The 25,001-nt window shown below is 36.1% G+C and overlaps 2 long non-coding RNA genes across 2 annotated transcripts in view; one reads left to right on the top strand and one right to left on the bottom strand.

Moving 5' to 3' along the window:
- LOC121031692 (uncharacterized) overlaps positions 1 to 25,001 on the bottom strand; it is a 276,759-nt gene that overhangs the window by 213,462 nt on the left and 38,296 nt on the right. The window lies entirely within an intron of this gene.
- The window catches only part of LOC121031693 (uncharacterized), a 60,459-nt gene continuing 36,110 nt past the window's right edge, over positions 653 to 25,001 (top strand). Inside the window, exon 1 of the long non-coding RNA XR_005790851.1 lies at positions 653 to 1,127. This is a non-coding gene — a long non-coding RNA (uncharacterized LOC121031693). The remainder of the gene's footprint in view (positions 1,128 to 25,001) is intronic.

The following is a 25,001-nucleotide window of genomic DNA, read 5'->3' as shown; positions in this document are numbered from 1 at the left end:
ACTAACACAAGCACCTTCACTGATCTTACAAACTATTGTGATCGTAGGGATCTAATTTTGGCATGCCTTTAATTATTTCTTATAAACCCAGAACATTTTTAAAGTAAAGCTCACTGTATGATAACAGATCAGATCATGTTGGAATCCTAGTTCTTACATGCACCTGATATTTAGGATCTGTGTTACCTAGGGGGAAAACCACATATATTGATGGGCTTTTCCCTTCTGATATTTAAAGGTGGATATCTGAGCAATGATGATGAGAGCAAATCTGGGTAAATAAGTTAAGAATGCCCAAAGGTATTATAATTGCTGCATCAATACTTCCTAAAAAAGAAATTCATCTGGGCTCTAGAGGCCTATGAGATTCAGGTTCACCACCTACAGTGGTCATATGGTGAGTGGAGTGCACAAAGCTCTCCTCTCTGCCTACAGAAGGAGGCATATTTTCTTTCACACAAAAATGACATCTGATGACTCTGCCTTGCTCTTAAGAGCCTATATCTTCTAAGAGGGGGACTCCTTTTCCTTATTTGCTCACAGGCTATTGGTGACCATGATTATACCACTGATAGTTTACCTTCCTTCTTCCAAGCTGCAAATCATTTTTAAATGGCATCTTCTGGCTTTCGTTATAACAGTGGAAATAGAATAACTATATGCTTCCCATCTCTCTGAAAAGCTGGGAAGCCCAAAATATTTTGGATTGTTTTGGCAGCACAAGCAGCCAGCTGTTGACTGGAGTTCCACAGAACCAGCCAGGGATGTCAGTGGCTGACTCTGGCATCTGTGTTATGAATGATATCTTGGGATAAAATCCCACCCCCTGTAGTTTCTTGGCAGCTTAAGAATCTCAGACTGAGATGAAAACATGGCTTTCAATGCCTCAGTGAGTCGCTGGAATATTTTGGAACTGCTTGAGCCAGTATGAGATTTGTGCACATCTCTGATTTTCAATCCAGCTTTGAACTGATATTCAACACCCGAGAAGTAGAATCTTAAAATGAAAAACATCTTTAATTGGTTCAAAGGTCCCAAGTTCCATTACCTCTGAAGAAAGAATCTTATAGAGGTTTTTCTGATCTTTCATCTGCCCACAATTGCCTTTCCTAATCAAAAGTAGCAAGGTAAGAATCTTTCTCTTTTACTATTTGAAATACAGTACTAATCTTCAAAGGCAAGCAGAAGGAAATTATCCTTTTAACTAGCAATAGCTGTTTCAATTTCAAAGATTATACAAAAATATGTGTCCTTAGTCTGTTTACAGCATTTTAATCATTTCCCGTAGCAGCTTGGATATTTTATTACAGGGTTGTTTTTGCTTTTTTAAGCGGAGACGCAGACTCAGATGCTCAGTTTAGAAGATGAGGAAAACAGTGACTGCTATTAGGATGGGTCTGGAAATGGGGTAGGAGATGAATAGGTGAATTAAGCCACCATATGCCCAGTGAATTAAGTAAAGTCCTAGAACATTAGAAAATACTTATCTGATTTAAATAGGAAATGCTTTGTCTAAAAATACAAAGAAATGAAAATAGAAATTAAATCATACATTGCTGACTTGTTACAGACAGCCAAAATGTTTTATAACTTTGGCATAAAAACATCATACCAAGAAAAGCAATGAATTTTATAATTACTTTTGGAAATTCCTTCTAACATCAAAGCCTTATAAGAAAACCTCACATGGCCATTTTATATATATATATATATATCATATACATTTATGTGTACATACATATTTATGTAATATATGTTTGATTACTAGTTAAATACAATATACTTCATTGCTAATACACCAACTCCTCAGAAGAAATAGACACTATGTTTGGAAAAACCATGGTAAAAGGTAGAATACCTTCTGCAATATTCTGCATTTGTAGTTAAAACTATATATCTGAAGAAAAATATAGTTAAAAGGATGATTTTATTTATTATTTATTTACTTATTTATTTTTGGTTTGGGAAACTCTGTCGGTCTTCTCTCAAATGACAATCTTATGGGGAAAACAACATTTAAAGATTTAAAAATATTTGTTATTTAATTCTGTGAGATTATGTGGAAATAATTACATAGCCATATGGTGATGGCTTAAGAAATTACATTTTGTGTATAAAGCCTGAGATTCAATTTTTTCTTGGTTTGTTTGATTTCAATTATTACATTATATAAATTTTTAAATAATTTATTGAGCCCTTACTATACTAGGCATTGTGCTAAGGAATTTATAATATTGCCTTACTTCATCCTCACAACAATCCTATCAGATACTATGATTATCCTTACTTGACAGATGGTAAAATAATCTTTAAAAAATTATGTAACAAGCCCAAAGCCATTCAGCTAATTGTTTCACACCTTATTAACTCTTAACACCACTCTATTAAAAATGATCATGCACATCTTCCTCATAATTTCCACTCATTCTCAAACTTTTCTGTTAAAAAGTGAACAAATATCACTGAGGTTTTGTTTGCATAAGAGACAGCCACGTCCACTTCAAGGCCTACTTTTTTTTTTTTTTTAATGTTTATTCATTCTTGAGAGAGACAGAGCACGAGCAGCAGAAGGACAGAGAGAGAAGGAGACACAGAATTTGAAGCAGGCTCCAGGCTCTGAGCTGTCAGCACAGAGTCTGACACGGGGCTCAAACCCATCAACCGTGAGATCGTGACCGAAGTCGAAGTCAGATGCTTAACCAACTGAGCCACCCAGGTGCCTCCTTCAGGGCTTACTCTTATGACTGATGACCATTCTGTAGAAGAGCATTACAATAAGTTATCGTGCTTTTTCCATTTATTTAGGAATAAGATGCATAGGACTTACATACATCTGCTCCATAGATGGAGAATGACTGCAAACATCCTAGTACACATTTGTCTAATGATCCATACTGTTAAGTGGGCAGTCAGGGCTGCGTGGCCACAGTGGCCAGATGAGGAAAGGAGGATGGACACAGAGGGCCCAATGCTGAGATCACGTCCTTTCATTTGGTCTATCTAGTCAACTCAGATCAACTCTCCTAAATCATCCTCTAACCAAACTCAATCTGGTGCAATACAAATTCCCTCTGACCAGCCATTCTTTACTTACAATAGAACTGATAGAGGAAAAATTCATAACCCCAGCAAACAGTGGCTTAAGTGGAAGCCTAATAAGGGTAAAATAATCAAAAATACTAACCTAAAAATATCAAATAATAAAGTTTAAAGTTTTACTTTTATATGACACTTCAATAATTTATATATATATGTCTATATACATACATATGTCTATATGTTATATGCATATATGTTATATATATATTATAGACATATATATATGTTATATGAGACTTACAACATGGCATTAATATTGAATATAATTTTAGAACTAGTGTCAAAACAGCCTTAATTACTCAAGATGGATGCTCAAAAACTTATTAGCCATTCTTGAATGTAAATAATGTTCATATCTAGAGGTGAGCTAGAGGTGTTTACAGTTTAGAATAAAGTCCAAACCTTTGGGGGCAGGTATGAAACTATCCTTTTCTTTATCAATTTTATGTATATTCAATGTTTACATGAATCAGTTTTTATACAATATTTTCTCTCCCAGATTAAAGATTATGTCATATTTGATAGTTTTCATTAATCTGCCTCAAATTTCATTAGGACTGCAGCATTCTAATAAAGATGCATATCCCATTGCCTCTGCTGACAATTTAAGAAAATGTCATTTCATTTTTGCACATAAAATAGGGAAAAGTTACTTTCAGAGTCACACAATACCTTGACCTAGATAGTAAACCTTCTCAAGTACATAGGATAAAAAACAAAGTCAAAATTTGTCTCTAGGTTCATTTACATTAGCTGATAAGATTTCAGTAGAACAGGAAAGTCCCGACAATTTTCAAAACATACTCCAAAAAAAAAACCAAAAAACTTATCCTATCCTTTTAATACAAAACAGAATTCCAAAGAAATGTATACTATTTAACCAAATAATTAGGTTTGTGTGTTTTTAAAGTGGTTCACCCAGTTTTCCAATTGGATTGTTACTGCCATCCTCACCACAAGCGAATTTAAACACACTGGAGTGGAATATTTAAAATTAGAGTTAAATTATTAGCAAAAAAGTTAATAGATGATTCCGTTGTTTTTCAAATAATGGAAGAGTGACTTTCCTTATATTCACTATTAAAAAGGAGAAAATTCTGAAAAACTGCCCCTCAAAATGAAATACTTTACGTGCTGAGCTCTAATCACCCATTTCTCCAGTCTGTCAGTTTTAAAATATTGCAGAGCTGACTTCCCAGCTGCCGGCTGGCAGACCAATTTAAAGAAGTAGCCGCCTAGAGAACTGTACAATAGAGCTTAGTTATCACCATTCTGCATAGCATGAAGTCGGCCGCCACCTCATGAGCAAACGCAAAGGACACAATGCAGTGAAAGGGTTAATTAGGAACCCACACAGAACTCCTTTGGCATTGTGGTACTAACGTCCCTTTTAACCCTATTTGTTGTAATTTTTGTAATATGCTGTTTGTGCTTTCAGGTTGCATCATAAATTCATCTGAGGATTTTCTGAATATATTCATATCCTTAAATTAGATGAATGATTGAAAATTTATTCCCTAAGAATGGGCTTGATAGAACATTTTACTTGCTGGCCTTTCATCAAAAACACCACTGAATTTTCAAAGCAATTGTTTGAAGCAATCAGTTAAATATCTGGGTTTTATATAGCTTCTCACTTTTTGGTTGCTCAAGGGAAGTCTGGCTATAGTATCCTACTGCTTTGAAATGAACAGAAGCAAGGAAATATAAAGGTAATTTAACTTTAAATAAACTTGTTCAGCAATGCTCAGCAGACATAAATGAATACATTTTTTAGAAGCTGTGAATACTTTATCACGGCTATTGTTCTTTTTAATGTATTTCAGAGGCATTGCAGGTACTATAACTCCAAATGATTTCCACTTAAATTTCTCACCAGATATAGTTTGCACTTAAACTGAAAACTTAAGAAAAGGTCAAGAGGAATACAATGATAACTACACTAAAACACAGAATAGTAAAGGCCCTTGATGTGATGTGAAGTTTAAAAGTATGCAAACCATGCATGCATGCTAAAATCATGTAGGAGAAACTAGTTGACCAGAAAAGTTTGAGTATTCAGGGCTAATTAACAGATTTACCTGATAACCATGTTTCTTTTAAAATTTCTGTTCCTGGGAGCTTGGGTGGCTCTGTCAGTTAAATGTTGGACTCTTGGTTTCAGCTCAGGTCATGATATAACAGTTCATGAGTTTGAGCCCCAAATCAGCCTCCACGCTAACAGCATGGAGCCTGCTTGGGATTCTCTCTCTGTCCCTCTGTCTCTGCCCCTCCCCTGTTCATGCTCTCTCTCCTCTTTCTCTCTCAAAATAAAAAAAAATAAACATATATATAACATATCTATTATATAAATTTATATATATAAATATATGTAATATTTATATATATAAATTCCTCTTCTTTCTGGATGCCCAGCTCTCAGATCTTTAATTCCACATCAGCTTGTCCAACAAAGGTAAAAGAGGAGACCTCTCAATATTGCTGCAGCTTTATCTGATAGCATTTATCAGATATTTACTTTCTAAATATGCTAAGGATCAAAATTAGACTTTTGAGGCATCTTAGGATTCTAGTCAAAATTAGGAAGCACCATTTGTTCACTGAGGAACAGTATACAATGGTGGTTATTAGGGATGGGAGTACTTATTTGTTTTGAATCTTAATGCTACCGCTTAATCATTATATGACTTTTAGTAAGACACTTAACTCTACTGTCTATGCTTCAGGTTATCACCATAAAAATGGGGCAATAATACAACCTCCCACTTAAGGTGTATAAGAGGATTAAATAAGGATTCCATATAGGTAGTACTCTATACTCAATTATGTCATGGCAGAGAGAAAAGCCCTTAAAAACCATTACTTTTAATTATAAAACCTTGTTTGGTGCTTACCATATAAGAGTGCTGTGCTAGAAGCTGGGGATACAGTCATATGTGATACAGACCACACTCAATGAACAGAAACAAATAATTAAAATCAAATTGAGTTGTGACAAATATAAGCTGAGTTTTATAAAGGTCTTTTATATTATCAGATGGTGAAAGGAAAGAATTCCAGGAGAAGATGCCATCTGGGCTCATTTAATGTTTATTTATTTATTTTGAGAGAGAGCACCAGCGAACATGAGCAGGAGAGGGAAAGAGAGACAAAGAGACAGAGAGAATCTCAAACAGGTTCTGCGCTGTCAGTGCAAAGCCCCACATAGAGCTTGAAGCCGCCAACCATGAGATCATGACCTGAGCTGAAGTCCGACTCTTAACCTACTAAGTCACCCAGGTGTCCCTAGACTTATTTCAAAACATAAGTAATTTCTGAAAAGTTTTAAATTATTTTTAATTAATTGGATCTTTTACTCCTACTGGAAGATCTGATCCTATTTTCCAACATTTTCTGTCCTCTAATTTTTCACTCATCTAAAATGGCTGAAAGGATATAAGACAGATACAAAGACAATAAATAATAAAGAGAATAGTCACAACATTGGTCTAGGATAATAGCTTGCATTGCCCCTTGATATACCCTCCATGATGTCTTAGTGATAGGCTTTCCTAGGCTTAAAATAGTTAAATACAGTAAGTGATAGAATTCTATAAAAGGTGACCTAATATAATTTTTTAACAAAGCTAAAAGGAAAAACTTCCTTTGGAAAAGACATGCAATTTCTATTGTATGCCAAAAACTTTGAAAGACACAGAAGGCTTCAAAGTAAAGACCCAGGAAAAATAACTGTCAAGTACAGGAGAAAAGCATGAAATCATAGACTGCCTAATTCCAAGGGTTCCAAGAAGTAGAACTTTTTTTTTTTTAGGACTCCCTCGATTTTATTGAAATATACCAGATAAACCCAGGACTTGTGACTCAGTGCACCTAACTGTTAAGCTTGAATAATTAAAGTTTTTGTTTTTTTTTAAACACTCCATTTGACCTGATAGGAGTGATATTCAATTAGTGTAATGCCTTTATATATATAGATAGACAGATAGATAGATAGATAGATAGATAGATAGATAGATAGATAGATAGATATAAACATAGATATAGATATAGATAATTTATTTATGTTTATATTTATATTTCTTTATTTTTAACTCTTTCACTACATTTAAAGTGCTTAAAGTCCCTAAGCCAAAAAACTGCCAATCACAATAACTAAGCAAGTCTTAATTGCCATAGTTTGTGCTAAGATTAAGCATGGGAAAATGAAGTACATCAGGAAAGGACAGATGAGGACAAATGAAAATTATATAAAACTTGCCCACCATGCTAGAGTAATACTCTCCCTTGAAAATTTCTTAAGGTTAATGCTTAGTCAGAGATTAATTTAACCATGTTGTAAAAGAGAGGAGGACATAGTATAGATGGTAACTATGCCTTGCTAGTTCTGGTTCAGCACAAAACTCGGGCTTTGAACAGTCGCAAAGTTTGACCTGTTGTGTTACATTTACACGATCTCTTTTGGATGGAGATTTGCCACAGCTCAGTCAATACCTGAAAATGGTAACACTACAGTTTCTAAGGCTAAATCTATTTTCTCAATAGAACATACATAAAGCCTGGTATGACATTCATTTTCATTTTACAAACAGCTCTTCCGAAATATATTTAAATAGCATTCTGCTTCAAGACAGTGACTGAGAAACTTCTGGGATTCTGTGACTTATTATTCCTTACTAGTCACATACATAAAGTGGTGAGGGAAGGCGAGATAAATATCAAAAGGAATTTCATAAGACTTCAAAATCCATATGGGAAAGGGGTTAGAGAAACAGATTAGATATATATATATATATATGTGTGTGTGTGTGTGTGTGTGTGTGTATATATATATATATATATATATATATATATATATATCACACAAAAGACCTAAAAGAAAGAGCTTTGAGAAAAGCTTTTTAGGCATAAATTTTATTATTATTGAGAGCAAAAGAAGAATGAGCAAAATCTAGCATGTTAGTTCAGTCTTTCTGCTAAAGGACTAAAACAAAACCCTACTACAACACATATGCTCTGAAGAAACAGCTTGAATTAACATTATTTATGCTTTCAAAAACTTAAAAATGTATATATTTAGAGAGAAAACCAAAATATACCGTGTTTCTTGAATGGGGGTTGGAGAAGAATGGACACTTTGGCACATGCAGAGTGAAGATTAAAATGAAATGGCCACACTTACCCAATGCCCAATATGCCCAAAGTGGTGATGGGCACGAGCTCTAGGGGACAAAAATGTAAGTTGGCAGATAGCTAATGGTGAAAATAAGCTATTTCTGAGTTTGGTGAAGAAGAAAGGAGGGGGCGCTAAGGTTTGAAGAAGTCATTAAGTGTACAGCACAATAGAAAGGCAACAATCAGTGATTCCTCTTTAATTTTAAATGTCAAGGACCATGGTTTAAGAAAGAAATGTGTTGCCTGAGGAGGTCAGGGCCTCAAGATGGCTTGCTAGGTGAATTCACCACTGTGTAGGCCTTTAGGCTCAGAGAGCAGATTTTCTCAGCACTAACAGAAGAGTTTGTGCACAAATTAATCAAATTACAAAAACTTATGTCTGAAATTCAGAATGCCTGAGCAAAGAACAGAAGTGGGAAATTCACAGGGAGGGGGGGGAAATGGCAAACCAAGAGATACCATTGTTAATTTGCCCATTTTCAAAAACATAATTAATGGTGAAACCAAATTGCCAGGTATGTCAGGAAATGAGCATTCCTACCCACTGCTTTTGGAAATGTGAAGTGAATCAAATACAAAGGACAATTTAACAAAATGCACCAAAATCCATATATATTTCTTGGCCTGAGTCTAAGAAATTATAGTTAAAATTAGTTGCAAAGTACATAAAGCTATATATACAAAAGTGCTCTTCAAAACATTGTTGAAAAAAGAAAAAGAGATGGAAACAACCCAAACTTGAAAACACTGGTTTGAGAATAATCTTAGGGAAGTAGAACTGAAAGAACTATAATGTTTTAAAAGGAAGCTCAATTTATTTTAACCACTCTGTTTGGAAAGAAACTTACTTTGTGAACAAAAGGCAGATGGTCTGCCATGGAAACAGAGAAGGGAGATCTATTACCCAAGAATCTTGGCTAAAGATGGCAAAGTTGAACATTATGGCTGTGTCTAAATATCTACTGAGGGAAGACAGAGAAAAACTTGTATCAGAAACACTAAATATCATCTTATACTTTTGTTCTGATTGCATGACTACCAAATTCCTGATACTATACTTGTCTATTTTTTTAATAGAGATTTTATGATCCTCTCTGCCAAGAATTATGGTCTACTTGCTAGTTGGATTTATTCTTGAAATTTAATTAAATTGCATTCCTAATTTTTTTTTTTTTTTTTTTTTAGCCATCTTTGCTTTGACTTTAAAAATGTAAAGTTTTAATTTTAGAGTAATTTTAGATTACCAAAAACTTGCTTAGTATAGAGTTCCCACTTATCCCTTATCCAGGTCCCCTATTAATATCTTACATTATTTTAGTACAGCTGGTCACAACTAAGGAATTAACATTGATACATTACTATTAACTAAACTACACACTTATTCATACTCTGCTTCATTGAATTTATTTAAGGGGGAAATAATGTGTTTAATCTTTTCATGTTATTTCTTTGGTCAATATGCCCAGCTATAAAGTTTTAATAAATATTCAATCTTCCTGTTCAAAAATAAAAATCTCAAAGCCTTTTCTGTATTCCTTAAAAATGTAAATTTATGTACAAAATAATTCCCTGTTATGATATGTTAAAAACTAGTCCAAATCTCTGCAACAAGGGATAATTCTGTTCTGCAAATCAGGAATTGATTTAAATAATTTTAGGAGCTCCTGGGTGGCCCAGTTGATTAAGCCTGCGACTTTGGCTCAGGTCACGACCCCCACCACATCAGGCTCTGGGCTGACGGCTCAGAGCCTGGAGCCTGCTTTGGATTTTGTGCCTCCCTCTTTCTGTCCCTCCCCCAGTGTGCTTTGTCTCTCTAATCATTACAAAAGTTTTTTAATAAATAATTTTAATAAAATAAGAGATTTATTTTTTTTTCAGCGTTTTTTTTTTTTTTTAATTTATTTTTGGGACAGAGAGAGACACAGCATGAACGGGGGAGGGGCAGAGAGAGAGGGAGACACAGAATCAGAAACAGGTTCCAGGCTCTGAGCCACCAGCCCAGAGCCCGACGCGGGGCTCGAACTCACGGACCGCGAGATCGTGACCTGGCTGAAGTCGGATGCTTAACCGACTGCGCCACCCAGGCGCCCCAAGAGATTTATTTTTAAGGAATTGGCTTGCACAATTGCAGGCCTGACAAGTCTAAAATCCATAGATCAGGCTGCTAGAACTCAGAGAAGCATTGATTCCGTCTTGAGGCAGAATTTCTTTTTCTCTGAGGAACTGAAATCTGTTCCTAAGGCCTTCAACTGATTGGATTAGATATATTCACATCAATCAGGGCAATCTCTTTTACTTAAAGTCAACTGATTAGATGTTAACCCCACCCACATTAGCAAACTTAGATTAGTGTTTGATTAAATCATAGGATGCTAGGGTCTAGTCAAGTAAACTATCATGGCAGGGCACATAACCTCAGACCATATCCTACTGGGCAGAACTCAGTCAAAAGTCTAGAAAAAGAGAGAGAGAGAGAGAGAGAGAGAGAGAGAGCGAGCGAGCGAGCGAGAAGGGGGAGGGAGGGAGGTTCATTAAGCTTCTCAGTGTTTTAATTTTCAAAAGAATGGCTGTTATCCATTAAAACAGCTTTACTTTTGTCATGCTAAACTTTATGTAGGAATTATTAAATTTAATTACATAGAATATTTATATAATGAGCAGCATTCTTTTTGAACAATATTCTTTAATTGTTACTAAAGATTTTATATCCGTATAGACTAGGGATTGGTGGTCCTTGAACAACAGTCCTTTGTTAGAACAAATACACTATGAAATACTTCATCACAGGAACCTGTAACACAGCAAAATGAATATGAAAGGAAAAAAATACTAAATGCATACTAGGACATACATAACTTGGTTTATACTACTTCAGTGCCTTTAGAATAGTGGGCCTATGTGTCATCAATGCCTTATACACTGGGAGACTCAATACCTAAATTTTAAAAAGAAAACATAAAGTAGAGAGAACACATCTCCTGATCACTACAGAGGGAATAAGAACAAAATCTCTTTTATATTTATTTCTCATATTCTGGCATTCTCACATCTATGATAGTTATAAAAATTTAATTTAGTTAATATATAAAATTTCTTCTCTGTATTTAAGAGTTTCTTATAATTTTCTTCCATCTTTTTTTCCTTTCCCTCATGTTCATCTCTCTTGTTTCTTAAATTCCACATATGAGTGAAATCATATGGTATTTGTCTTTCTCTGACTGACTTATTTCACTTAGCCTAATGTACTCTAGCTCCATCCACGTTGCTGTAAATGGCAACATTTCATTCTTTTTTATGACTAATATTCCATTGTATATATAACCACATCTTCTTTATCCATTCATCAGTTGAAGCACATTTAGGTTCTTTCCGTATATGGCTATTGTTGATAATGTTGCTATAGACATTGGGTGCATGTGCCCTTCAAATTCATATTTTTATATCCTTTGGGTAAGTACCTAGTAGTGCAACTGATGAATTATGGGGTAGTTCTATTTTTAACTTTTGGAGGAACCTCCGTACTGTTTTCCACAATGGCTGTTCCAGTTTGCATTCCCACCACCAACTGTAAGAGGGTTCCCCTTTCTCCACATCCTCACCAACATCTGTTGTTTCCTTTGTTAATTTTAGCCACTCTGACAGGTGTGAGGTGGTATATCATTGTAGTTTTGATTTGTAGTTTCTTGATGAAGAATGATGTTGAGCATCTTTTCATATGTCTGCTAGGCATTTGTATGTCTTCTTTGGAGAAATGTTTATTATGTCTTCTGCCCATTTTATCACTGGATTATTTGTTTTGGGATGTCCAGTTTGATAAGTTCTTGACATATTTTAGATACTAACCCTTTATCAGATATATCATCTGCAAATATCTTCTCCCATCTTCATCAGTTGCCTTTTAGTTTTGTTGATTATTTCCTTCACTGTGCAGAAGTTGTTAGTTTTGATGAAGTCACAATAGTTCATTTTCCCTTTTGTTTCCTTTGCCACCAGAGATGCTTAAAAGTGTTTCTTAAAAATTTACAATTTTAAAAATAATTCATTTGTCAGAAGAGCTTATTAAACAAAAACTAGTAAGACCATCCATCCTGTGTAGTCAAAATCAGCACCAAAATAAATATCTAGAGACATTCTGTTGCAGGGCTTAAATTCAAATAATTGAACAGATTAGACCATATTCTGCTCTTGAATTTATATAAATAACAAAGTATACTTCCATGATCTTGCTAAGTTACTCTGGCACTGAATGGCTCAAATATTCAAAGAGACATCATTGCCAAACTTTCATTCTTAGCTTTCCTCATTTGGAAATCTTCACACTGTTTTCACAGATTCCTTGGGTGAACCACACAAAGATAATACACTTGTCAAAGAACTGACTTATTAAACCAGTGGGGAAGAACAAAGAAGACTTTTAATATATAAAGCCCAAACCAGATTTTCCTATTTAAAGGAGAATTGTTTGAGTTATTGCAGAAGCTTGGTGAATTGCAGAGGTTCTTGAGACATATTAGAGTCACTTAGGGAGCTAAGTGAGGGAGTTAAAAAACATTGATTGTCAATGTGATATACCACATTAATAAAAGAAAGGATAAGATCCATATGATCCTGTCAATAGATGCAGAAAAAGCATTGACAAAATACAACATCTTTCTTAATAAAAACCCTCAAGAAAGTCCGGATAGAAGGAACATACTAAAACATCATAAAAACCATATATGAAAAGTCCATAGCTAATATCATCCTCAATGGGGAAAAACTGAGAACTTCCCCCCTGAGATCAGAACACAATAGGGATGTCCACTCTCACCACTGTTGTTTATAATATTATTGGAAGTCCTAGTCTCAGCAATCAGACAAAAAAATTAAATAAAAGGATCAAAACTGGCAAAGAAGAAGTCAAACTTTCACTTTTTGCAGACGACTTGATGATACTCTACATGGAAAACCTGAAAGACTCCACCAAAAGACATGTAACTGATACATGAATTCAGCAAAGTTGCAGGGTACAAAATCAATGTACAGAAATCGGTTGCATTTTTATACACCAATAATGAAGCAACAGGAAGAGAAATAAAGAAACTGATCCCATTCACAATTGCACCCAGAACCATAAAATACCTAGGAATAAACCAAATATCTGTATGCTGAAAACTATAGAACTTATGAAGGAAATTGAAGAAGATACAAAGAAATGGAAAAACATTCCATGCTCATGGATTGGAAGAATAAATATTGTTAAAATGTCAATACTACCCAAAGCAATCTACACATTCAATGCAATCCCAATCAAAATTGTACCAGCATTCTTCTCAAAGCTAGAACAAGCAATCCTAAAATTTGTATGGAACCACAAAAGACCTCAAATAGCCAAAGTAACACTGAAGAAGGAAACCAAAGTGGGAGGCATCACAATCCCAGACTTTAACCTCTACTACAAAGCTATAATCATCATGACAGTAAGGTATTGGCAGAAAACAGACAGACAGACCAATGGAATAGAATAGAGACCCCAGAATTAGACCCCCAAATGTATGGCCAACTAATCTTTGACAAAGCAAAAAAGATTATCCAAAGGAAAAAAGTCTCTTTAGCAAATGGTGCTGGGAGAACTGGACAACAACATGCAGAAGAATGAAATTAGACCACTTGCTTACCATTCACAAAAATAAACTCAAAATGGGTGAAAGGCCTAAATGGATGTGAGACAGGAAACCATCAAAGCCCTAGAGGAGAAAGCAGGCAACAACCTCTTTGACCTCAGCCACAGGAATTTCTTACTCAACATATCTCCAAAGGCAAGGGAGTTAAAAGCAAAAATGAACTATTGGGACCTTATCAAGATAAAATGCTTCTGCACTGCAAAGAAAACAATCAACAAAACTAAAAGGCAACTGATGGAATGGGAAAAGATATTTGCAAATGACATATCAGATAAAGGGTTAGTATCCAAAATTTATAAAGAACTTACCAAACTCCACACCCAAAAACCAAATAATCCAGTGAAGAAATGGGCAAAAGACATGAATAGACATTTTTCCAAAGAAGACATCCAGATGGCAAACAGTCACATGAAAAGATGCTCAACATCTCTCATCATCAGGGAAATACAAATCAAAGTCACACTGAGATACCACCTCACACCAGTCAGAGTGGCTAAACCAAACAAACCAGGGAAGTATAGATGCTGCCGAGGGTGTAGAGAAATGAGAGCCCTCTTGCACCGTTAGTGGGAATGCAAACTGGTGCAGCCGCTCTGGAAAACAGAGTGGAGGTTCCTCAAAAAATTAAAAATAGGGGCGCCTGGGTGGCGCAGTCGGTTAAGCGTCCGACTTCAGCCAGGTCACGATCTCGCGGTCCGTGAGTTCGAGCCCCGCGTCGGGCTCTGGGCTGATGGCTCAGAGCCTGGAGCCTGTTTCCGATTCTGTGTCTCCCTCTCTCTCTGCCCCTCCCCCGTTCATGCTCTGTCTCACTCTGTCCCAAAAATAAATAAACGTTGAAAAAAAAAATTAAAAAAAAAAATTAAAAATAGAACTACCTTATGACCCAGAAATAGCAATACTAGGAATTTACCCAAGGGATACAGGAGTGCTGATGCATGGGGGCACGTGTACCCCAATATCTATAGCAGTGCTTTCAAAAACAGCCAAATTATGGAAAAAAGCCTAAATGTCCATCAACTGATGAATGGATAAAGAAGATGTGGTTTTCAAAACCACACTCAGATATCACCTCACGCCAGTCAGAGTGGCCAAAATGAACAAATCAGGAGACTATAGATGCTGGAGAGGATGTGGAGAAACGGGAACCCTCTTGCACTGTTGGTGGGAATGCAAATTGGTGCAGCCGCTCTGGAAAGCAGTGTGGAGGTTCCTCAGAAAATTAAAAATAGACCTACCCTATGACCCAGCAATAGCACTGCTAGGAATTTATCCAAGGGACACAGGAGTACTGATGCATAGGGGCACTTGTACCCCAATGTTCATAGCAACACTCTCAACAATAGCCAAATTATGGAAAGAGCCTAAATGTCCATCAACTGATGAATGGATAAAGAAATTGTGGTTTATATACACAATGGAATACTACGTGGCAATGAGAAAAAATGAAATATGGCCTTTTGTAGCAACGTGGATGGAACTGGAGAGTGTGATGCTAAGTGAAATAAGCCATACAGAGAAAGACACATACCATATGGTTTCACTCTTATGTGGATCCTGAGAAACTTAACAGGAACCCATGGGGGAGGGGAAGAAAAAAAAAAAAGAGGTTAGAGTGGGAGAGAGCCAAAGCATAAGAGACTGTTGAGAACTGAGAACAAACTAAGGGTTGATGGGGGGTGGGAGGGAGGAGAGGGTGGGTGATGGGTATTGAGGAGGGCACCTTTTGGGATGAGCACTTGGTGTTGTATGGAAACCAATTTGACAATAAATTTCATATATAAAAAAAAAAAGATGTGGTTTATATATACAATGGAATAGTACTTAGCAATGAGAAAGAATGAAATCATGTCATTTGCAGCAACATGGATGGAACTGGAAGGTATTATGCTGAGCGAAATAAGTCAGTCAAAAAAGGACAGATATCACATGTTTTCACTCATATGTGGATCTTGAGAAACTTAACAGAAGTCCATGGGGGAAGGGGAGGGGAAAAAATAGTTACAAACAGAGAGGGAGGGAGGAAAACCACAAGAGAATTAAATACAGAGAACAAACTGAGGGTGGATGGGTGGGGTGGGGTGGGGAAGAGGGGAAAGTGGGTGATGGTCATTGAGGAGGGCACTTGTTGGGATGTGCACTGGGTATTGTATGTAAGCCAATTTGACAATAAATTGTATTAAAAATAAATAAAAATTAAAAAAATAGAAAACATTGATTGTAAATCATCTGGGGTTAGGGCAGTGTTTGATATTCATTTTTTTAAATTTATTTTTGAGAGACAGAACACAAGTGGGGGAGGGGCCGAGAGAGAGGGAGACACAGAATCCAAAGCAGGCTCCAGATTCTGAGCTGTCAGCACAGAGCCTGACACAGGGCTTGAACTCATAAACCATGAGATCATGACCTGAGCCAAAGTCGGACACTTAACCAACTGAGCCACCCAGGTGCGGCCCCCCTTTTTTAACTTTTTTTTTTTTTTTGAGAGAGACAGAGACAGAATAATCATATTTTTAAAGCTTTTCTGATTATTCTCATGAGCAGCCATGGTTGAAAAGTTTTGAGGCAGTAGAAAAAGATATGAACCTCCAGTTACACACTGCATACTGAACATATATATTTGCCCCTAGTCATTTCTCCTAAGTCCTAATGACTGAACAATGAGTCTACTGTGCTCCTGACCAGGGCTTCACTCTTGCATACATACTGTCTAAGCTTTATTCCTGTTAATTTCCCTGTGTGAAAACCTTTTATTTGTTTCACTATTCAGAGTTCTGAATGAGGTGGTGGAGTAGTCCTGAAATTCTCAGGACCCAAATGTTTGTCTACCATTTATTATCGTTATTTCAAAATGGGCAATTTGTAGTCATTCAATGAACCTGCCATCATTGTTAAGTTTTCCTACATGTACAAATGTCATGGGCCAAATGGCACCAAATGCTTGAAATTCTGGCAGGATTTTCCCAAGAACAATTCAGAGTTTCAGTGGCCACCCTGGAGCACCTGAGATGCATATATAGGACAATCCACTGTGTAGTGGACACTCAAAGACTCCAAATATGCTATTGTCAGCATACAACAAATTTATTTGAAGAGGCTTTTAAGAGAAAAATTTCATGTGTCACAATATGTATGGACTCAAAGAATATTATGCTAATTGAAATAAATCAGATAGAAGAAGACAAATACCATATGATTTCACTTCTATGTGGAATCTGAAAATGAAACTTAAACAACAGAATCAGATTCATAAATATAAAGAACAAACTGGTGGTTTCCCAGGGGGAGGGATGTGGGGGGATGAGCAGAATTGGTGAAGGGGATTAAGAGGTACAAATCTCCAGCTATACAATAAATAAGTCACTGAGAAGAAAAGTACAGCATAGGGGCTATAGTCAATAATGTTGTCTGGTGACAGATTGTAACTACACTTATTGTGGTGAGCACTTCAAAAGGCATGTAATTGTAGAATCACTATGTTGAATTCCCGAAAGTAACATGATATTATGTGTCAACTCTACATTCATTTAAAAAATATTTGTAAAGTAAAAAATCAGAAATTTAAATTTTCTTTCTTTAAAACTGCTTAAAGAAGACTAATAAGAACATCAGGATCTAAAATCCAAACTTAAACTCTCTTCTTCTCCTGACTCAACTCAGGGCCTGCCTCCTGTTTATTGATTATCTCCTCTCTCCTTGATCTGTTCCTCTTGCTGTCCCTTCACTGGACCCTCTTCTCTTCCCTCTACTGACCCTTCATATACATAACTCTCTTACTGACCATAACTCCTCACAATATCTTCAAGGGTAAGTGGAGAAGAACATCACCCCAACTCCAGTGGAATTGTACCTTCAAACATTGATGATGTTCAGACCTATAGAATCAACTTTTCTAACTCACACTGAAAAACAAAATTTTAATGAAGAATTGAAATTTTTCTTTGAATCATGTTAATTTGATATTCCCTGTTCTTTACCAATTAATATATCTCCTTGTAAGACCCAGAAAAAAAAATCTGGTTGTATTAAAAAAAAGAGGACAGACTGATTAAAGAATTATATGAAAGCATTGATCGAAATTTGAACATAAATAGATGATAAAAAGGACATAAAAGGGTATAAGATCTCTTAGCTGCTATCTCTGAAGTCTTTTCTATAAAAATTGGTCAAAAATCAGGTCCTGTAAACAGGAAAAATAAATAAATTTATCCATCTTTAGAAACTATACTAATCTCAATCAGAGAAAACATTATAACTACCTATGCATCTTGGTTGATGGTTTTAAAGCTGAAGTGGCAGATTTAATAAGGAAACAGAAGATTAAGATGTTCATTTGCTTCCTGTCTGAATTACAAAAGCTAGCAAAGAAAAAAAAATCCTAGAAAAACAAAAACAAAACAAAAAGCTCTGAAGGCACTTGGACTACATAAAAAGAAAAATTGCAGACCAAATTAATACCTCTTCAGATTAAGCAACAAGGTCACCTCTCTTGAATGTGTAGAAGAAAACACATTCATATCATAAGAAAAAGAACAAGGGAAGAACATTAACTCTGCCTTAACTGAGAAGAATATCAATCAATCAATCAATAAGGGGGCGGGGGGATTTGTCTAACAGAATAACACCCTGTAAGAATAAATCATTTCTGTTCTGCCCAAAATTGCCCTTACTATGAAAAGGAAATCTTTCCATGCAATTTGCATAACTAATATATTCTATATCTAGTTGACTTTATGACTGTTGTGTTATTCCTTCCTTGGAATAACAAGATTTCAGGGCTAAGAATCTCAAATAGCCCTCAACCTTCTCAACTCATCTACTTCCTGTCTGTCTGGGACATTGCACTATAGTCATCAGGCTTTTCTGCTTAGGGATTTCACTCCAGTGAATCTGCTAGGACAAAATCTACTTTAAAAATGGGATAATTTATTCAATTTGGATCAGACAGCCACTTTCTGGACAAAAATTCAGTCTATAATTCGATGAAACCCCCTGTATTGATTTCTCACTCTCTGAATTTGTCTCCAGGAGCTTCTGTGGTAAAAACAGTTGAGATGTCAGACACATAAATGAGACTGAACCCTTAATGACCTCAACCGACCTGGCTGAGCCCTTAGTGAAATTAACCCAATACCCACTAAAAAGAGAGAATACTTGGAGCACCGGGTTGCTCAACAGTTAAGTGTCTGACTGTTGCTTTCAGCTCAGGTCATGATCTCACAGTTTACGTGTTTGAGCCTCACCTCTGGCTCTGTGCTGACATCACAGAGCCTGCTTGGGATTCTCTATCCTTCTCTCTCTTTGCCCCTCTCCTGATTGGACACCTGCCCCTGCACTCTCTCAAAATAAACAAACAAACAAACTTAAGAAAAAGAGACAGAGAATACTCAAGAGCTGTTGTGCATTATATCTGTGTATCCCCTAAAACAACTCATTAGTCTCTGTATTAGCCCTTGTATTAGCCCTGTCTTACCCACCAAAAAAGTAAATAGGTACAGCTACTGCTTTGTTGAAGTTTTTAAAGCTATTGAAAGGTTTTGCTTCTTTGCTTCTCAGGGATCCCCAGCCCCAATATCGTCTTATCCTTGCACACCGACATAGCTATTTACATTATGGAATTAGATCTACACCCAGCATTCTTGATATATATACTTACACCCAAGACTTATGGTATCTGTTTGCATTCGCTTGAGAAAATCAACAATATGCTTGAATAGTTAGGCCCTAGAGTTTACAGAAGTACCTTCTTACTCCTTACAAATACTTAATCATAAACTTACAGACATCCAATTCCCAGGAATCCACTTATATACAATATGTTGATGATCTTCTGTTATGCTGAGAGTCTTACAGAATTTAATTCCCTTCACTTGAGAATAACGCTACCATAAAAGAAACACAAAGTATGTACCTATGAATTCCAATATTGTCAGACCTACATGTATTAACTAGGCTATAACTTCAGACAAAATGGGTAGTCTCTTTCCCTTCAAAGACTGGAAGCTATTCATGATTTTACCTGGATAATTACTAAAAACAGTTCTTGGTCCCATGGGATACTATAGATACTGGATTCCACAGTCTTCTGATGTGATAATCCCTGACACATCTAAACCCTTTCCTTGAATAGACCCTAGAGCATCTAAAGGACTACCTTTAAAAGACCTACCTTTAAACTCCCAAATTACTGTAAATCTTCCCTCCTCCCCCTGTACCTGGAAGATCAGGTCAAGTTTTGAATGTCCCACACAATCGAGATTATAAACCTATTATTCATCATAGCCTCTCATTGACCCCAGGGCTAACGCTTGCCTTTCTAGTTCATGTGCAGTAGCAGCAGCAGCATAGTTAACTAGAGCCTATGTTGAATTCATTTTAAAATATGTATTTTATCTCATGATTTTTCAGGTTACTCATACCTTACTCTTGACTGAAAACACTCACCATTTTTCTTCTAGATTGACCACAAGGAGGCTACTAAATTGACTATAAATCTAATGTGCTCAGTCCTGCTCACATCTAACCCTCTGCCAGAAGCCAAATCTATGCAATTTAGTGAAACTGTAGTCCTTACTTGGACCTTTTAGTCAATGGAAATAAGAATACAAATGTGTGTACAGATTGTACAGATATACTTTTGAGGTGGTTCATAATTTTTGCACACTCTGGAAGCAATATAATTTCTTAAATGCAGATGGTAGTTGAAGTAAATATGCTAGTCATATAAAACCCTCTTAGATGTCTCTTTTCTAAAGGTATTTACCACAGTGATCCTGTTACCAGATGTCCCATGTATCTATGGATCTCATCCTTTCCTTGCCTCTGCCTTTTTATAGAGTAATACAGACCGATATCATAAAGATTTAATGTGTGTGGGACCCAAGGAATTTAACAAAAATCCCCTACCCCTGGACAAGCAGAGCAAGACTAACTCCATTTTGTGCTACACCCACCATCTCATGTATAACCCCCACATGACCTACTTATTGCTTAAGACACTCCCCCACCCTAGTCAAGCCGCTGAGCACACCCTTACTGGAAACTGGCTCATATAGGAATGCAGAACCCCTAACCGCCCAAGAATGCAAACCCCGCCTTTTGCCTGCCAAACTTGCGTGCCAATTCTGACCAGAGTGACAGGCTAGTTCAAACAGTTACTATAGGGTAAATTGTAATTCAATTGGCCACCTGCTTGGGGACTGACATGACTATGCAACTTTCTGTGTGTGTTACAATCTCATTGGCCACTGGCCCCTATAAAACTGCTACGCCTCTTAACCTAGGGGTCCAAGTCCCTGCTCTGCTGTGTCGGAATACTTGGGCCCAAGCTCGAGCTTGCAAATGAATCCTTATGAGTTTGCATCGGTATCGGCTCCTTGGTGGTCTCTCGGATTCGAAATGGGGGGCATTACATGTGTATACTCAAGACGACCATCAATAGATTCAAGAGATTCACTAAAAGTATAAACCTCATGACCCCTAAATGACCCACAGCCTGGAATCTGGTTTCCTGGAAATTATATCACTGTAAGACCGCTCTTAAAGTTTATTAGAGGGGACCTTACAAGGTACTATTAACCACAAATACTGCAGTAAAACTCTAGGAATCAACCTTTGAATTCATATTTCCCAGTTAGAGAGAAATATATATATATATATATATATATATATAGAGAGAGAGAGAGAGAGAGAGAGAGAGAGAGAGAGACATATATTTAATGCGTATACTTCAGTTGGGATACACACACACACACACACACATATGCAACTTTGTGTATACGTTATATAAATTTTATAAATATCCAAATTTTGGCCATATACTCCTACCACAAAACAAATCTCAAGAAATTTCAAAGGGCTGAAATCAAAATGGCATGTTCTCTAGCTTCAATGCAACTAAAATCAATAACAAACAGGAACTAGAAACCCACATATTTTTAAGATTAAGAAACCATTAAATAACTCAGGGCTCAAAGAAGAAATCATAACTGAAAAGATGTTTTAAATAATAACAAAATTCTGCAGTACCAAAACATTTTACATATAGCTAAAACTCTACCTGGTTAGGAAATTTATAAATATAGTTTTAAGCACTAGAAAATAAGAAGACTGAAAATCAGTGATCTTAGTATCTATGTAAAAAATTTAGAAACAGTACACGAAATCCCCCCAAATAGAAGTAAATAATGAAGATCAGAACATAAATTTATGAAACAGAAATAAACATATAATAAAAGTTTAAAGCCAAAATTAGTTTGTCTAAAGTTCTAAAATAAATGAAAACTCTCCAGTAAATGATCAACAAAAAGAGAAAGCACAGATAATAACCACTGTAAGGAATAAAGGAAGAGGAGCTAATTATAGATGCTGTTGATATTAAAGAGATGAGAGAATATCATAAATAACTTATGTAAGGAATTATTTTTTTAGATAAAAGAGACATTTTTAGGTTGAAGAAAGAATGGGATATTCCTATTTTTCCATGGCCAATCTCCCCCAAAACTTACTTTCTGACATTTAAGAAAAAGTCATTTTTATCTTATAAGAGCTTCTCCAGAGATGAAGAAACACTGCTCTTTACCCTAGGTGAAGCTAATACAATTCTTATTACAAACCTGTAAAGAACAATGCTAAAAAAGAAATTTTCAGGTTACTCTAATTCAAATATGTATATAAAAGTCCTAATAAAAACTTTCTCAAAATAAATACAACAAAATAAAAAAGGAATAGTATAGCAGAACCAATTTGATTTATCACAGAAAATGGAAGGTTAATTTAGTATAAGAAAATCAACTAATATTATCTGTCACATTAGCAGGTTAAAAGAAGTTATGCCATCATGTAAATGGTGCTGAAAAGAAGTGACAGATATAATTCAACATTCATTAATTACATTTTTCAAGAGAGAGAGAGAGAGAGAGAGACGCATATGGGGGGAGAGCATAGGGAGAAGGAGACAGAGAATCTTAAGCAGGCTCCACATCCAGTGCAAGCTGATACACGACCTTGATTGCCCTCCTGATGACCTAAGCCAAAATCAGTCAGACGCTTAATCGACTGAACCACCCAGGTGCCCCAGAAAGAACAAATTTTATTCAGATTAAAATAGAAAAAAAAATCCCCTATCACCCTATCATTATTCACAGATGATATGATGGTTTGTGAAGAAAACTTTATATTGTTTTGAAAACAAATTAAATATGTACAAGTTTTGGGGCGCCTGGGTGGCGCAGTCGGTTAAGCGTCCGACTTCAGCCAGGTCACGATCTTGCAGTCCGTGAGTTCGAGCCCCGCGTCGGGCTCTGGGCTGATGGCTCAGAGCCTGGAGCCTGTTTCCGATTCTGTGTCTCCCTCTCTCTCTGCCCCTCCCACATTCATGCTCTGTCTCTCTCTGTCCCAAAAATAAATAAACGTTGAAAAAAAAAAGTTTAAAAAAATAAAATAAAATAAATATGTACAAGTTTTGACAGATCAGTAGATTCCAAATCAATATGTATCAATCAATGCTATTTATATTCCAGCAACAGATTTACAATTTTTAATAGATCGGTTAAAAGAACACAAATATAAAATGCCAAGAGAAAAATTTGTGTATGACTTCTGTACGAAAAATTATAACATTTTATTATTTTACCGAAAATTACTGAGTACTTGTATAAGAGGAAGATTATGTGAAGGAGTTAGAAGAGTTAATAATACAAAATGGTAAATGTCCCCTAAATTGTCGATAATGTAATGAAAACCCAATCAAAATCCCAACAAGTTTTGGTAATTGCTGTTGTTTTTATAAAGAGTTAGTGTCACTTTGGAATACAATTTGAAAATAATATATCTTAGGACCCAGCAATTCCATTTCTAGAAATATGATTCAAAACTATACTGCATATAACCTTGTATAAATGAACTCAAGGTACAAGCATGTGCAAGCATGAGAATAGCAATATTGTCCACAGAAGAAACTGGCATATTGATTTTCAATTACTGCTGTAACAAACTGCCACAAACTCAGTGGCTTAAAACTACACAAATTTATTCTTGTAATTCTATAGTTTAAAGGCATCACTGGGCTAAACTCAAGGTGTCAATAGGACTGCATTCCTTTCTGAAGGCTCTAGTGAGAATGTTTTTTTGCTTTTTCTGGTTTCTAGAAGCCACCCATTTTCCTTGGCTCATGGCCTCCTTCCATCATCTTCAAAACTAGCAACATGGCATATCTTTGATCATTCTTACATAGTCAAATTCAGTCTTTGATTATCCCAGAAAGTTTCTTCCATTTAAAGGAATGAGATTGGGTTGGGCGCATCTAGATAATCCAGAATAATCTTCCCATCTCACAGTCTTTAACCTTACTCATAGCTGGCAAAGTCCTAAATCCATTTTGCCATGTAAGGGAATTCTCATGTGGTTGAACATTTTCCAGGGACCATTCTTCTGCTTACCATAATTGAAAATAACCCACAGATTAATGTGGTAGTTTGTGTTCTGTCAATTTAGTTAAACCAGGAACTACATTTTTCAGAATCCCTTTTCCTGAATTGTTCCATGTAAGAGTGGCTAAAGGAAGGGCTTCTGTGAAATTTGGAAGGAAGAAGCAAAGCAGCTGCCATTATTCTTAGATCATTATGGTCAGGTAGTAAATAGACAAAGAAATGTAGAGGTGCCAATGGCTCCCAGCTCTCTCTCTCTTCTGCATTTCATGTTCAGCCTATCTATCCACTTGCTGGCCTTGCTAATCAAATTGGCACCTGGTCTACCATCAAATGCTGGTCTTTCCTAACTCACAGACCTCTCCACAAGCTCCTCCTTCGTGTCCCATTTTGGTGGTTAGATGTGTTTGGCTTTCTTGTTTCCTCTGCAAGTTTTGACTTGCTATTTGTGACACTGTTTAAGGAGAGATCTGTTAAGTTACACACACTATCTTTTCCTTATCCCTGAACTCTCCCCTCTAGAGTTTAACTTTGCAAGTTACTCCCATATTTGTGTAAAGTCTATTTCTATAATAGAGCTTTTATTTCGTAAACACTCAGTTGTCCTATTCCTTTTATAAAGGAACCCTGAAGGTTATAGTCA

Source organism: Herpailurus yagouaroundi, unplaced genomic scaffold, assembly GCF_014898765.1.
Source record: "Herpailurus yagouaroundi ecotype Mexico unplaced genomic scaffold, PumYag 141, whole genome shotgun sequence".
NCBI lineage: Eukaryota > Metazoa > Chordata > Mammalia > Carnivora > Felidae > Herpailurus > Herpailurus yagouaroundi.
This window is presented reverse-complemented; position numbering and strand designations above follow the sequence as displayed.